This window comes from Strigops habroptila, chromosome 7, assembly GCF_004027225.2.
Source record: "Strigops habroptila isolate Jane chromosome 7, bStrHab1.2.pri, whole genome shotgun sequence".
Taxonomy (NCBI): Eukaryota; Metazoa; Chordata; class Aves; order Psittaciformes; family Psittacidae; genus Strigops; species Strigops habroptila.
Window position 1 is genome coordinate 9,613,007 of NC_044283.2, and position 14,098 is coordinate 9,627,104.

Genomic DNA, 14,098 nt, shown 5'->3' on the forward strand with positions numbered 1-14,098 from the left:
TGTACACACCAGGAACGTATAAATCTATATGTACACTATATGTATTGCACTAGGTTCAGCACAATCACAGATGTTTCTGGTCCAAAAAGCACATCTGTCCAACTATAGCACAAGTGAAAATTGCGACATGCAAGTGGTAAAGGGGCAAAATAAGAAGACTTCAGTCAGTGTGATAGAGAGCAGCCTCCTGTGTTGGCACCTGAGCTACTTGGTAGGCATTAGGGTGAAAAGACACAACAGTGAAGAATTTGCATGGAAGAATTTGCAGGACTTGGATCATGGTGGTGTCCCTGCCAGTGGCAGGGAGCTTGGAACTAGATGATCTTTAAGGTTCCTTCCAACGTAAATCGTTCTATGATTCTATGACAAAAGAAGGTACTGAACTTCAAAGTCAAGATGCTCAGTTCCATTGGTGATGGATCAGAAGCCTCACAATACCAGTACATGTGAAATGCAAGATACGGCATTTCAGGCTTTCACGAAGACAATGGATGTAAGTTCAAATGAGAGGTTGCAATGAAATATAAGGAAAACTATTTCCCTGTAAGGGTAATTGAATATTGGAAGTGCTTTGAGCAGGAGTTTGGGGTAGAGATCTCCTGCGGTCCCTCCCAACATGAGTTATCCTGAGATTAAATTAGTCTTTTTCAAGGTGCAACATCATTATTTTGTCACCTCAATTATGCTAGAAGGGGTTATCTGAAAGATTAGGAGTAATACATCCAAAACAGTCCATCAGCTCAGCTAGTTCTAAAAATGTAACTCAATTTTATGTGCATAGAAGATCCTATGTGACAGAAAAGGGTAAAATGTTTGCCTAAGGTACACATCTGTGGTGTATTTGCTATTTCATCCTATAAATAATGTAAATACCTCAGGAGTAAGGACAATGAAAAATCTGTGTGGAAGTTGAAGGAATACAATTTTTGGCTTTTTACTTGTACAGAGTTACATCCTTCAGCTTCAAGGCACTGTATTTTCTGTGAAGAAAGTAAAGTTCCTGCTTTGAAATACCTGTGCTTTATAGTTTTCATATACATTAGTGGGAAAAGTGAAAAAACTACACAGACTTCATCTTATATTTTCAGCATCATTGTGCTACAGGCAGAGTTCAGTGAAAAAATTTGGAGCAAGATTGCTTTTGCTGGCTGTCAAAATACTCTGTAGAAACATACCATGAAGCCCTAGTAATGGAGAAATCTGTTTGGTTTCCTGCCAGTTCAAATAGCAAACTGCAAGGAAACTCAGAAATCCCATGTCTGCAGATGGGGCAGTGATGCCCTTGGACCAAACATCAGGGAATTGAGTTAGCTGTCAAACAGAATACTGTATAAGACAGCTGCATTTGTAGTATTGTATCAAAATAGTAAAACCAAGCATTACATCTGTTACTGAAAGTTTGGTATTCAGAGCACTTCGGATAAAGCCAGCACTCCCCTGAGGAAAACACCACTGAGTTAAGGGAAATTTGTCCTGCGTAAATCTTGAGTAAGAAACTGATCCCGTATGTTCTTGGGAATGCCCTTAGATGACTCTTTCCTTTTGTCATTTCTGAAACACAGAGGAATTCCTGGGAATTCAGTAAAAGAAGCTGGTGCCAAAGAATGAATCACGTCTTAAGGCATGTTTCTTAGTGTACCTGGCTTTTCCTGGATTGCCTCTCATGTGTTGTTCATCAGATTTGCTGATAAAGCAGCTGGTCTGTGGAGTGGCATGTTTGTCCTTTTGGGGGGTTATACAATCAAATTAAAGCTTATTAAATACAGTAATTCTGGTCAGAAAATAATTGTATGAATAACAGGTATGCTTTGCACTACTTTATATAACGAAAAACTTTATCTTCCATACATTACTGGTCTCAACTTGAAATACAAGGTGAAGTTCACTGTAACTCTCGGTATAGGATGTAACAGGATATTAAAGCCATGTGAGAAAAATTTAATCTTGAATGAGATTTTGTTAATCTTAACATATTTTGAATGAGTAATTCTATGTACATCACAACCATCTATTATAATGTGTGAGAAGTCCATACAGTGTATGAACAAAAGTGATTAGATACTACCTAGAAACAAAAAGGAGATGAATGAGATCTTAGAAAACCAGGAAGAAAGGTGAACAGTATAGTTAGATTAGATTAAGCGTGCATAGACATACATATATTTAAAAATTCATTTTAAAACATGAGTTATTTGTAGAGTTGGTAAGAATAATTCCTCTGAACATAGTAGTTACATCTCTGTAACATTAGTGCAAATCATATAAGAATGAATCTCTATATTTAAAAGTGTAATTCTGTGTGGACAAGGTTATAAAACATATTTTGGGGGGAGGTGTCTGTCATTTTCCAAATAATGACATATACTCAATTTGCAAGAAACTGTATTTTTCACTTGTGAACTCCAGAGGTTGTTCAGCCATTCACACTGTGGTTTTCCCGTTGTCTGAAGTCATCACTAATTGTCCTGGAGGGTAGGTCGTGACCTAATCACACTTATGAAATGTCCTGTTGCCTTGAGCTGATTTACCTAAGCAGAACTGTAGTAAGTGTTCCTCTTGCTGCTGCAGGCTGAAAAAAATCAATAGCAGTTACATTTCCTCTGCTGTTGATTGTGCAGTACAAAAGGGAATAAAAGTGCGTAACAGTTTATTTTCCCCAGTGAAATCATCTGATGAACTCACTGCTGCAAACGTTGCCTGCCATAGAGCTCTACGTGCTCAAGAACCCAATTTTGATGCTGAGCAAATAGAATGTTGATGCTTCTGTGACTCATGGATTAACAACAATTATAAGCTGCAACCACGTTTACACTTCTTACATGGGAAGGGGTAAACGTCCTTTATATACGTTACTATACTGGATGTTCTGATAATTTCATGTTCTACATATTTTACAGTTGAAATGGCAAGCTCGAGAGGTTAGCTCGAGGGCATTTGGGATTCCTGAAACTGGGTGAGCTCACTGCTATGACACACGTATGTAGCCATCTCTCTGCATCAAGGTTCTGATGTGGATCACAGCATTCCTCTTTCAGACTAGTTTTCTGTTTATACACATAAAAATATTTAGTGTTGTTAGGAGAAATAGAATGGTGTTTATTTATTTCTAATGTAAGCTTTTCCCCATGTTTTTTTATTGCACAGTTTGAACTTTGAAGGATGTCAAAACCAAAACTCTTTTGATGCTTAAGGGCAGAGTCCCAGGACTTGTGTTCTAAATCCCAACAAGTCTGAAATAACCGGAATGGAGAGCCATGATGTTGGTCAGATCCAAAGCAGTCCTCTTGCTTCTCTCTAAGAAGTGTTTCTTTTACATTTGGTTTTGACTAAGATGATTCAGTCTCATATTTATAGGTGTTGGTAGATAGACAGGATGTACACTTGCATGTATCTCTCACAAGTCTTGTTCAGGTCTATGTCAAGGCAACAGGCTTCTATTATTACTCTTTAGTGCTTTAGGTCTTTGCTGCAATTCACCTTCCTGTACAGCTTACCGGTCCTGAATTGGGTATTTCCCCCTGTTTAGCTATTTCATGCCCTGCTTTAGTTTCTTCTGGATATTTTGCTCTTTCCAGTTTCTGTTTATCCATGACACAATATTACCAGTTCACAGGGTCTGTCCTGGCAAACTGGAATTTTTTCTGTTGCTGATGCTGTCTCTTGATCTGAGAAGTCTAAGCAGTATGGTTGGGCCTTTAGAAAACTCCATCGGGACATGACTGATTTTTGGGCTGTGATTTTATTTACAGGAATGTAAAAAGCTCTCTGTTGAACACAAGTTACCAGCAACTGGAGACAGTTTTTATACTCACAGGCTTAGACCAGTACAGCTACCACTCCTACCTGGAAGCAAATTACTTCTTTGAGCTTGTAGTTTAAAAAACTTTGGGGTTTGCCCATGTTTGTTTATTCCTGGTGGGGAATGCGGGATACACTGGCTTGTATTTGTCATAGGACATGTTTTCCTAAAAAAAATGATGCTTTGAAACACCCCAAACAAACCTTTTTTGGGTTGTGGGAAACACTCCCCAACTTTGACATTCTTAAACGATTCCATATTACAGATTCTTTAGGGAATATTCTATATATACTGATGGAATTTTCTGCTTTGATTAATATAGAGCGCTGTGAGTTTTCTGGTTTGTGTTATTCACCTTTTCTCAAAGACCAGGCAGTTTTAAAGCTAAATTGGAGGAGAGGGGAGAGGGGGAATTATTAAGTATAACTAAATGCCAGGCATTCAGCTGCAAGACTGGAAACAAAAGGTTGCAGGTGAAAACCTAATTGTTTGTGGATTTGTTTTATACATTAATGTTGTGTAAGGAAGCTTCCTAATGCAGGTACCATGGTGTCTCTAATCCAGACCACCCATTCTAACTAGAGAAAAATCAATTTACACGTTTCTGATCTTTAGCTTTTCTGACCTAGAGAGCAAACAGACCTTTAGATTAGAGAAATGTTTGATTTAAATGTTTTATTTTAAATATTTGTTTTAAAGGGATGGCTGGGAAAGGTCATTTCCTAAGGCTATCAGTAACTTCAAAAGAGATCATAGTTGGGTAGAAATTCTATACATAGGTCAGAAAAAAGAAATATTGGAGGCTTCTTAGCATGACCTTGGTAGTAGCTGGTGAAATATTTTTTAGAACTAGAATGCTGAAGAAGGTTTTGGAGGAATTAAGTAAATAGAACAAGAAAGTGGAAGTGTCCTTGCCACACCATTCACTCCCCTCCCACACACCATGCCTTTTCCACATAAATAACAACATTTACCAAAATTGTGATTATTGTCCAGTTGAGATGCAAGAAAGGCCATGGTAATGTTCCTCTGGAGCTCCATCTGTGATGCAGAAAATCCATCAATCATTCTGGCAGGACAGGAAAAAGCAGTTTTCAGCAGTTTTAAATTCAAGTCATTGGTATAGTCTTTTGTAGACTGAAGCAAATAAGTAATGCCATATAGATACTAGCTGTTGAAGACTTCAGTTCTTGTTTGAATATATCTTTGTTACAAGCAATAGTAAACGTATTCTTAATCGTAGAAGAGTTGTCCATCACACCTGAAGTAGACAAACATTTTGATACTCTGCTCTCAAACAGAATTCATGGAACATGAAAGAATAGTATTTCCAAGGAGTCTGCATACCAGTATCTCTTCAGCCTTAGCACAATAAATGAGTCCAGCGTGGACATGCATATATGTGTCGATTATAGAAGATTAAATCAGGAAATCTGAGAACAAATAACATATTTCTTGAAAGTGATAGCTCCTAAAAAAAGCCACTGCAGCTATTTCTTGCAGCAAGTCTTGTAACATCTTAATTTGCTTTGCTGTTTGAACCTTGCAGTAATGATAATAGTGGCTTATTGCTGTAGATGGTTTAAAGGCGAAAAGGGTGCAGAATATTAAGTATTTGGTCTATGGAATGAAGATCTTCTTACACAGTTTTCACTTATCTTACTTAATTTTTAGACAAAATCTCAAAGTTTTGACTTAAAACTGGTTAACTGAATGACATCAGTGTCTGACCCATTATGACTTTTTTATCGCTACACTTACCTGCTTATGACTGGAGTGCTTAGAAGGCAGCTGGGAGAAAGTTAATTGTGTTAAGCCTTGCTTAACAAAAATACTAATAAAATAAACAAAAATAAGCAAAATACTAAATGATCTCAACACTGGAATACTCTACATACTGACTTGTTTGGGAGCTAGTCTTAATAAGTCATATTTGGTACAATTGTGACATTCCAGTTCAAGTGTGTGCAGATACCTAAACACGTTTAAAAGGACTAGTATTCAAAAATACTGGCTTTGAACTTTAAAGATTTCCACCAAACTCATGGTTTTCATGTAACCAACTTGGGAAATATTCCCGTTTCTCTGAGAGCTGGTTGAAATATTGTCATAACCTTATATTTACTGAAATGACACCCTTTTTACAAGCTTAAAGATGATGTTACAAGAGAGGTATGGCTTGGAGGGAGGAAGAGTGAGGAGTTAAGATCCTCTGATACAGCTGGAAAGCAATAAAAAACCTTTTGAGACCATCTACTTCCTCAGGTTAGCTGGTCTGTCTCTCCGTACAAACACTGCTCCTATTGTATCTGTAGACCACCACATTTGCACCATCACTACTATGACTTATAGGTAAAACAACAACCTGCAGTAGGTTTTTTTTTAACCTGATTTCTGAAATGATGGTGATGGCCATTAGCTGACCCAGGAACTTTGAAAACTGAAATGTAATCTCCCCATTTCTTATTTCCTGTGAGCTACCCAGGAAGTGTCTCAGAATGAAAGAAAAGCTATGAATTTGCCAGATAATGAATCCAACTCTTGGTTCATGGTTCTTTGCTGTAGGTAAAATTATAGGTTTCTTGTAAACTTAAAGGAAGTTGTTCACTTGCATGATACTGAGAGTAGCCGAATGATTGATTAGCAGCTGAGAAGATGACGTGCTTTGGCATTACTGATTTTCAGAGGTACAGGAGGAGTGTGGTGGGTTGACCCTGATTGGAACAGTTTAATAAGGGAAAAGAAAAAAAGAAAAGAAACCAAACAAGTGATGCAAAGGCAATCACTCAGCACCAGCAGACCGATGACCAGCCAGCCGCTGAGCACTGCTTTTGACGCACCAACCACCCCCAGTTTTATTGCTGAGCACAACGTTCTGTAGCATAGAATACCTCTTTGGGTCAGCTGTCCTGGCTGTGTCCCCTCCCAGCCTCCTGCCCACCCCAGCCTTCTCCTTGGGGAGCAGAGTGGGAAGCAGAGAAGGCCTTGGCACAGTGCAAGCACTGCTTTAGCAACAGCTAAAACACTTGTCTGTTGTCAGCACTGTTTGGCCACAGATCTAAAATCACAGAATCATAGAATCAGCTAGGTTGGAAAAGACCTTTCAGATCATCAAGTCCAACTGTTACCCCAAGACTGCCAAGACTACCACTAAAATGCAGCAGCATATGGGCTGCTGTGAAGAAAATGAGCTTCATACCAACCAGACCCAGTACGAGAAGTAAGTGGCAAAGTGTTACTCCAAAAAAGAGGTTAGGGAGGACACCAGTATTTTACAGCATTTATGTGGCTCTTGAGATTTTCACTTAATAAAAGCAGGCAAGGGTTTTCTTTCTCAATTTTAGAATGAGGAAGCCTGAAGCAGAGAGATACCAAGAAATTTCTGTTCAAAGTTGCGTACAACAGCAAGACTGTGAGCTGAAGAAGCATAAAATGCTTAAGGTACAAAACACTGAAAAGGCTTTGGGAAAGAGTACAAATGCACAGTTTTTTAGATGTAAGGTCTGATAATAATAGGATTAGCATTCAGCTATCACTACCGTTAATAGAAAAAATGGTGTTTAGAATAGCCAGAAAACAAAATTTGTTTCCTTCCCAGGTTCACTCATGGATTAATGTTAATCTATACCGGAAGATAACACTTGAAAGACATTTTTCGGCCTCCCCTTTTCCCATCTTCATTAACAACACCTCCAACCTCAGCAAAATTCTCAGTAGTACATTTCCTGCAGAGCAATATAAGCCAAATAGAACTGGTCTCTGCCAGAGCAGCACCTTCAAAATTTACCAGCGTATCTCCATAGCAGCTACAGGATGGTTTTGCCACAAGGGAATCATGATACCTGTCACATCAATGGCTGTTCTGTGGGCTCTTCTGACAGAGCACATAGCATTCAAAGTGGTGTTATCCCCAGGGTGATCCCTATGTATTTATTCCTGCAGAACCCTGTATGTGGAATTGCAGAAGAGGGGTCTAATAAGCTTGGGCAGAGGCAAATGGAATTGAGAAAATGACTTTCATGTGCATTGTATGAGAACCACTGTGATGAAGGGGCTTTTCTGGCTTCTCTGTGTGGGAGCAGTTTGAGAGTCTTCTGCTCTTTCGGGTTCCCTGTTGTAAAGGAGATGGTTTTGCACAGAGCAATGAAGTGCTGTCCCTGCTTGTTGTGCAGTTTGTGAACCCCATGCCACTGTTTCAGTATGGAGCTGGTCTGTCCTGGAGTGCTTCCAGTACTGCCTGGAATTTTGTGGACTGTTCCTCACTAGTGCACAAATGCTGTGACCCTTACCAGAGAAATGAGCTTGGTGCTTGTTCAATCCATATCTGTCTTGCTATGGCTTTAGTCTTACAAAGAAACCTGGAGTCTTCAGGATTCATGAGAGCAGATAGTGAAAAAGGGCTCCGCCAGCCTCTCCAAATCACTCCACTCCTATCCTTGCATACCAAGGCTTCCCCATGTGTGCAAATGGATAAATTCCACATAAAGTCCAGATAAAGTCCAATTGTGGACTTTATCAATATGGATAAAGTCCACAATTCTTCCCAGCCCTCTGAGAGTGTTGGATTATGCCCCATTTGGCTTGTTCATAGACTAGATAGATTTATCTTAATACATCATGAGATGTGGTGGAGCAAAGGGGAAGTGAAACCTTTCTCAAAGTGTAGCATGCTCAGTGTGATGGGGAGTAGCAAAAGTGTATTATTACTTCAGAAGGGTGATGATGAGTAATTTGAATAAATGTCTGCCATTTATGGTTCTCGATTTCAAATTTGTGTGAGATATGTACTTCATTTTCCCAGCATGTGCATCACTGTTTTGAAAGTAATATGATGTTATTTGATTCTTTGGAAGATAAGATGGGAAGACATGTGCGTGTAGCAACTGGTATGGAAGCAAATGGAAATACCTGCAGTACTTGTGTTTGATGCAAGTTGTGCCAGGGCAGGTTTAGGTTGGATATTAGGAAAAATTTCTTCACCAAAAGGGTTGTCAAGCATTGGAACAGGCTGCCCAGGGAAGTGGTGGAGTCACCATCCGTGGAGGTATTTAAAAGACATGTGGATGTGACTCTTAGGGACATGGTTTAGTGGTGGACTTGGCAGTGCTGGGGTAGCGGCTGGACTCAATGGTCTTAAAGTTCTTTTCCAGCCTAAATGATTCTGTGATTCTATGAAATACGTACTCTTGGCTGATGGTTATCCAAAATGTGATGTAATTGGTTGATATGTAGAAGCCAGCCCGCAACTTACATGGAGCAAACCATTCAAAAATGTTGTTTTTCCATACTTTTCCACCTTCACTGAAGCAGAGAAAACTACCCGGCAACACTATGGAGGCTTGTAGTGATGGGAGTCATAACAAAAAGGGTTGTGAATAGGCTGCCCTCACACATAGCTCATCTGTGAAGTCAGGCTGGCAGATTGCCCTGCTTCCCAGCATCCAGGTGTTGGATGGATCATGCAAACCTGACATAGCCTAAAAACTGTATGTGAACAGAGCCAATCTCTGGTTCACATGCCTGGTTTTTATGCATGGAGCTTTTAACACCCTGACACCCACAGCACTGAGTTACCAGGCCACCTCTTGTTAGTGGACTGGGATGAATGAGCCCCAGACCTTTAAATCTCCCTGATTATGAAACATCTCTACACGTATTAAGAACAGGACTACATTAAATCCCTGGATTCAGAGCTTGTCCTACAGCCCTGAGGTGTTCAGGGTGGGGTTTGATTTGTTAAGGCATCCACAATAATGGAAGTACTGCTTTGTATTCTCCAGATTTCAGTGTTAATACCCTGAGGCACATAGCACATGTCCTGGCACATGGTTTTGGGTGCGTAACTCCTCCTTTCAGTACACTCCTCCTTCATAGGAGGCTGCTAGTGAGACTACTGAAGAGGAAAAACGTTACCAGAGTCTTGTGCATATTGTCTGACCATTGAGCAAATAGTGTCCTGAACTCTGCTGTTAAAGATGTAGTCATAATATCCCTAAAAGACACCCAAGAGCATGCTAACACAGAAGTAGGCTGGATAACAGGAGATCAGGGTGCAGGAGCAAAACAACTTCACGATGGAATAAATCCACAAATCTTTATAAGGAACTTGCTTATCTGAGCTGCTGCAAATAGTGCAGAGCGACAGAAATGATTGTATGGGATTTGCTGTGTTTTATTTTCCCCAAGAAAAGCTTGGATTGTTTTGCCACGTGTCTGTTGTTGCTTGTTTAAAATCTGTGTGTCGCACTGTATTTGGGAGAAGTGAAAGTTGAAGATTTGCCATATGCTGGAAAATGATTAGCCTCTATACACTGGGAGGAGCAGCAACATTTATCACTGTAACTCTTACAGAATCATAGAATAATTAGGGTTGGAAAGGACCTTAAGATCATCTAGTTCCAATCCCCCTGCCATGGGCAGGGATGCCATTTCCATTTAAAGCTCTAAAAGCTGATGTCAAACATCAGTAAACTTACGTTGGGAGGTGAGAACGAATACAGTGACATCTTGCTGTCTGCATATCCTTCCATAAATGATGCCAGACTCTCTTAGCACACTGCTGTAAAGAACATCTCTACTTGGATGCACTCAACTTTCATATTAAACTGTGAGTCATGTTAATGTTTAGTTGAGCATCATTCCTTGTACCATGTGATTTACATACAACAGTCAGACTTTTTCATGTCTGTTTAATGAACCAGGTACATCACTTCCTACACATTTAATGGGAATATAAGATACAATAAAGCCGTAGGATGTGGCATATGACTTCTTTCAGTTTGCATCGCTCTGAACTGCGTTTTCAGTTGTATTTGTGTAACAAAGCACAGTGGGTATTTATGTGCCTATCAAGAAAAAGCAGAAGCTGTAACACGGCAGTTTGAGCTATCATGGTTCAGTACTCAAGACTGTCACGTTTCTTGTTCTGGAGGTCCCCGGTTCAGTCCTTATGTGTCAGCCAGGAAAGTGGCTGTCACAGTTGTACTCGTGACTTTCTGAATTTTCCTGGCCACCGAAAGAAATCAGACTGAACCTGGACTTAACCATGTTAGTGCAGCTGTAGGAAAATTTCAGAGAACATTTTGGTGTGGGTAAGGACAGAATCTGAAACTGAGACTTAGTCATAGACTCTTGAAAATTGGTAGGATGCTGGTTTATGCCTTTCCCGTTTGAATGACGCTGCAAACCAGGAGAAGTGATTCCCTGTGCTGCGCATGACTGTGCAGTTCTGTGATTGCTTTACCGCGTGAGATGGCCGGTGATTTAAAAATAGCTCTGCTTGCTCAGATGCAGCTGATGATTGCAGAAAAACACCGCTTGGTGGTAAAGCTGGAACACCTAGTGCTTCTTTCCCATAACCAACAGCAAACAGAAAGCAAGGAGGAAAAAAAAGGGGGAGATAGATAGCTTACAATTAATTCTCAGCATTTTGTTTTTTCTTATTCCTTTCTGTGGGATCAGTTATTTCTTAGGGCGTGGAGGTCCAGCCATTTCTTATTCCTGTGCCGTTTGCCAGGTTGATGCCATTTCTGTGTTCTGTAACTTGGAATCTTTGTGAGAACAGGTTGTTAGTTTGTATTCCCTTTGATCTGTCCATCTTGGATGTCTTTCATAGGCACTAACATGTACAGAAGTGGTGAATGCTCCATCCTGGCAGTGTTCAAGGCCAGGCTGGACAGAGCCTTGGGCAACATGGTCTAGTGTGAGGCGTCCCTGCCCATGGCGGGGAGTTGGAACTAGATGATCTTAAGGTCCTTTCCAACCCAAACCATTCTATGATTCTATGATTCTATGTCCACTGGGGTTGTTGCAAGGTAGATCCCATTGCTTTGGTGTGTTGTTTCCATGTAAATACAGATTTTCCCTGCAAGTTAATTACAAGGCTTTTAAAAGAAAATCTTTTCAGATAAACATTCCAGAGTAAAAGCTTTGTTTACATGGTATTATAAAATGTTGTATAGAAACAGAAACTCTATTACAATCATAGGAGCTGTTTGCATATTGTTAGTCGACACTTGTGTGCATGAATAGACACACACACACAGAGTGCGTGTTGTACAGTCTTTGCAAATATAGTACAAAACTGATGCAGCATACTGGAGAGATAGAGATGAAAAAGTGCATTTATCTGTATGTTCAGTTGAGTTATTGATCTTGGGCTGTCAGGTTCGTTTCATGTGTAACAACTCAACCTAAAGCAGTACATTTCAATCTGCCAATAGCTATTTGTGTTATTTGAAACAGTTCTCATACCAAAAGATTACGGATTACACCCATGTACTTCAGAAATCCTGTGAGTCACTGCATTGCAGAGAAACTGAAACTGAAATCACTCAAGTAATATATTTTTATCAATTTCTACTCCAGTAGTACCCAGATAGTTCACCGGAAGGTCGAGGCTCCAGAGGCTCTTCACATGTTACTCAGGCACCATAGATCAAGATTCTACCTCCACGTGGCTAAGCCAAGATAAAAGGATCACATTATGATCAGTTCCAAGATTGCTTTTTGGTTACGTTTCTCCACTTAAAGAAATAAAAATGCAAACCAACCAAACCAACAGAAAACCCACCCAAAAAAAACCCAAACCAAGAAGGATGGGAAGAGTACTGTAGGGGTTAGCAGGAAAATGACCAGTGAAAAATCTTCAAAGCAGAAGAAATCAGTCACAAGAAAGCCAGCCTGTGGGGCTTATTTACTTTCAGTCAGCAGGATTTTATTATTTACAGGAGCATTTCCGTAGTGGTTCTTAGTGGAGAAAAGTTGTCAGTGGGCTTCAAGAAACGAAACCAGCAAATTCTGGTAACCTATAGGTTTTTATTGATCTGTCAACCTTCTCAAAACATGTTATTTCCATCTTTATTACATCTTAATACAGCTGGATGAAAGCTGTAATACAAAGAGGTCCAAATCATATTTTACAGTAAGATTTGTAAACGTTTCCCCATTACCAATTGTTCCTTTTCTCTGTCTCACTTTTGTACTTTTTCTGATCTAAATAGGGGACTGTGACATGTTTGGTTTTCAGTAAAGCAAAAGGAAGTGCACACAGTGAGTTTACCAAGTTTGTCACCCGGGGCTAATAAATTGACTTGCCTCATCTTTGTAGAAGCCGCACTCTTGCAAGAGTTTTCTAATTTGGTATAAAAAAGAAGAAAAATCCGTATCACCTGATTAATAAATGTGTTCAGTCAAGCCCTTTATAAAATATGGAATAAAGCAAAACATCCATCATAACCAGTCCAACTACCAGGACACTGCTACAGGTTTCATTGAACATTTCTTAAACAGTAGTATTTGCTCAAATTATTGATTTACAGGTGATAAAAAGTACAGAATGTTTATCTATCTGGCTCAGTAGAAATACACTCCAAATTGCTATTTCTTAGCAGTAATAATGTTATCTAGCACTCTTCATCTTCTGTTTAAACAGTTTACAAATGTAAGTATTCTTATTCCCCTTTTAGTGATAGGAAGCCCTGGATAAAGAGGAATTAGGGGACAATTTAAAACATATAAGCAGAGAAAAACAGGTGAAATAAAACATACAGGATCCCGTATAGAGAAATTTAATCTGGATATAAACTGAGGGGGCGAGAGGAGTGTCAGCAAGATCAAAATGAGACAAAATGAAATCTGTTCTAATACCTGTTCATTGTAAAGACACACGGCTCTGATTCATAAACAAGATTCATGGAAAATGTTACTCATTTTTCCATACTATTTCCGTGTGTTTTTCTCCAGAAAGAAGGTAAAGGTGAATCAAAAACACAAAGCAAATAAACACTTTCACATCAATAGGAGAATGTGCTCTTTCACAAGTTACATCTGTGTCATCATTTTCCCATAATGTATGTTACATTTTACACGCTGCCTCTCAGTTTCCTTCTTTACTACCAGTAAAAGCTACCGTGTTTTTAGTAGTACCATTTACTGTAGCCAATGTAGGAAAAAACTCCAGGTTTTCTTCTAGAGAAGGAGGCAAATTCTATACCAGACATTCAGTTCTTCCTCTTACATATTTCTTCTCGTGTCATTTCAAATAAGCCTAACCTTTGCTTCAGAACCAGCTAACTTAAACGTACCATGGGAAGGTCATTGAAACTAAATTTATCATTCATCCGAGGTTATGCTCAGCCTGAATCTGATGTCCTTCCCACAATTGCTCAGGTTTCTGTTTCTGTCCTGAGCTCTTTCATTTTTACCTGTCAGCCACTTCCCTTCTATTATTATGATAGTACTCTGCTGCTGTTCATCAGTGTCAGTAAAATACTGAACACTGCTCAGTTGAGTGGTGCA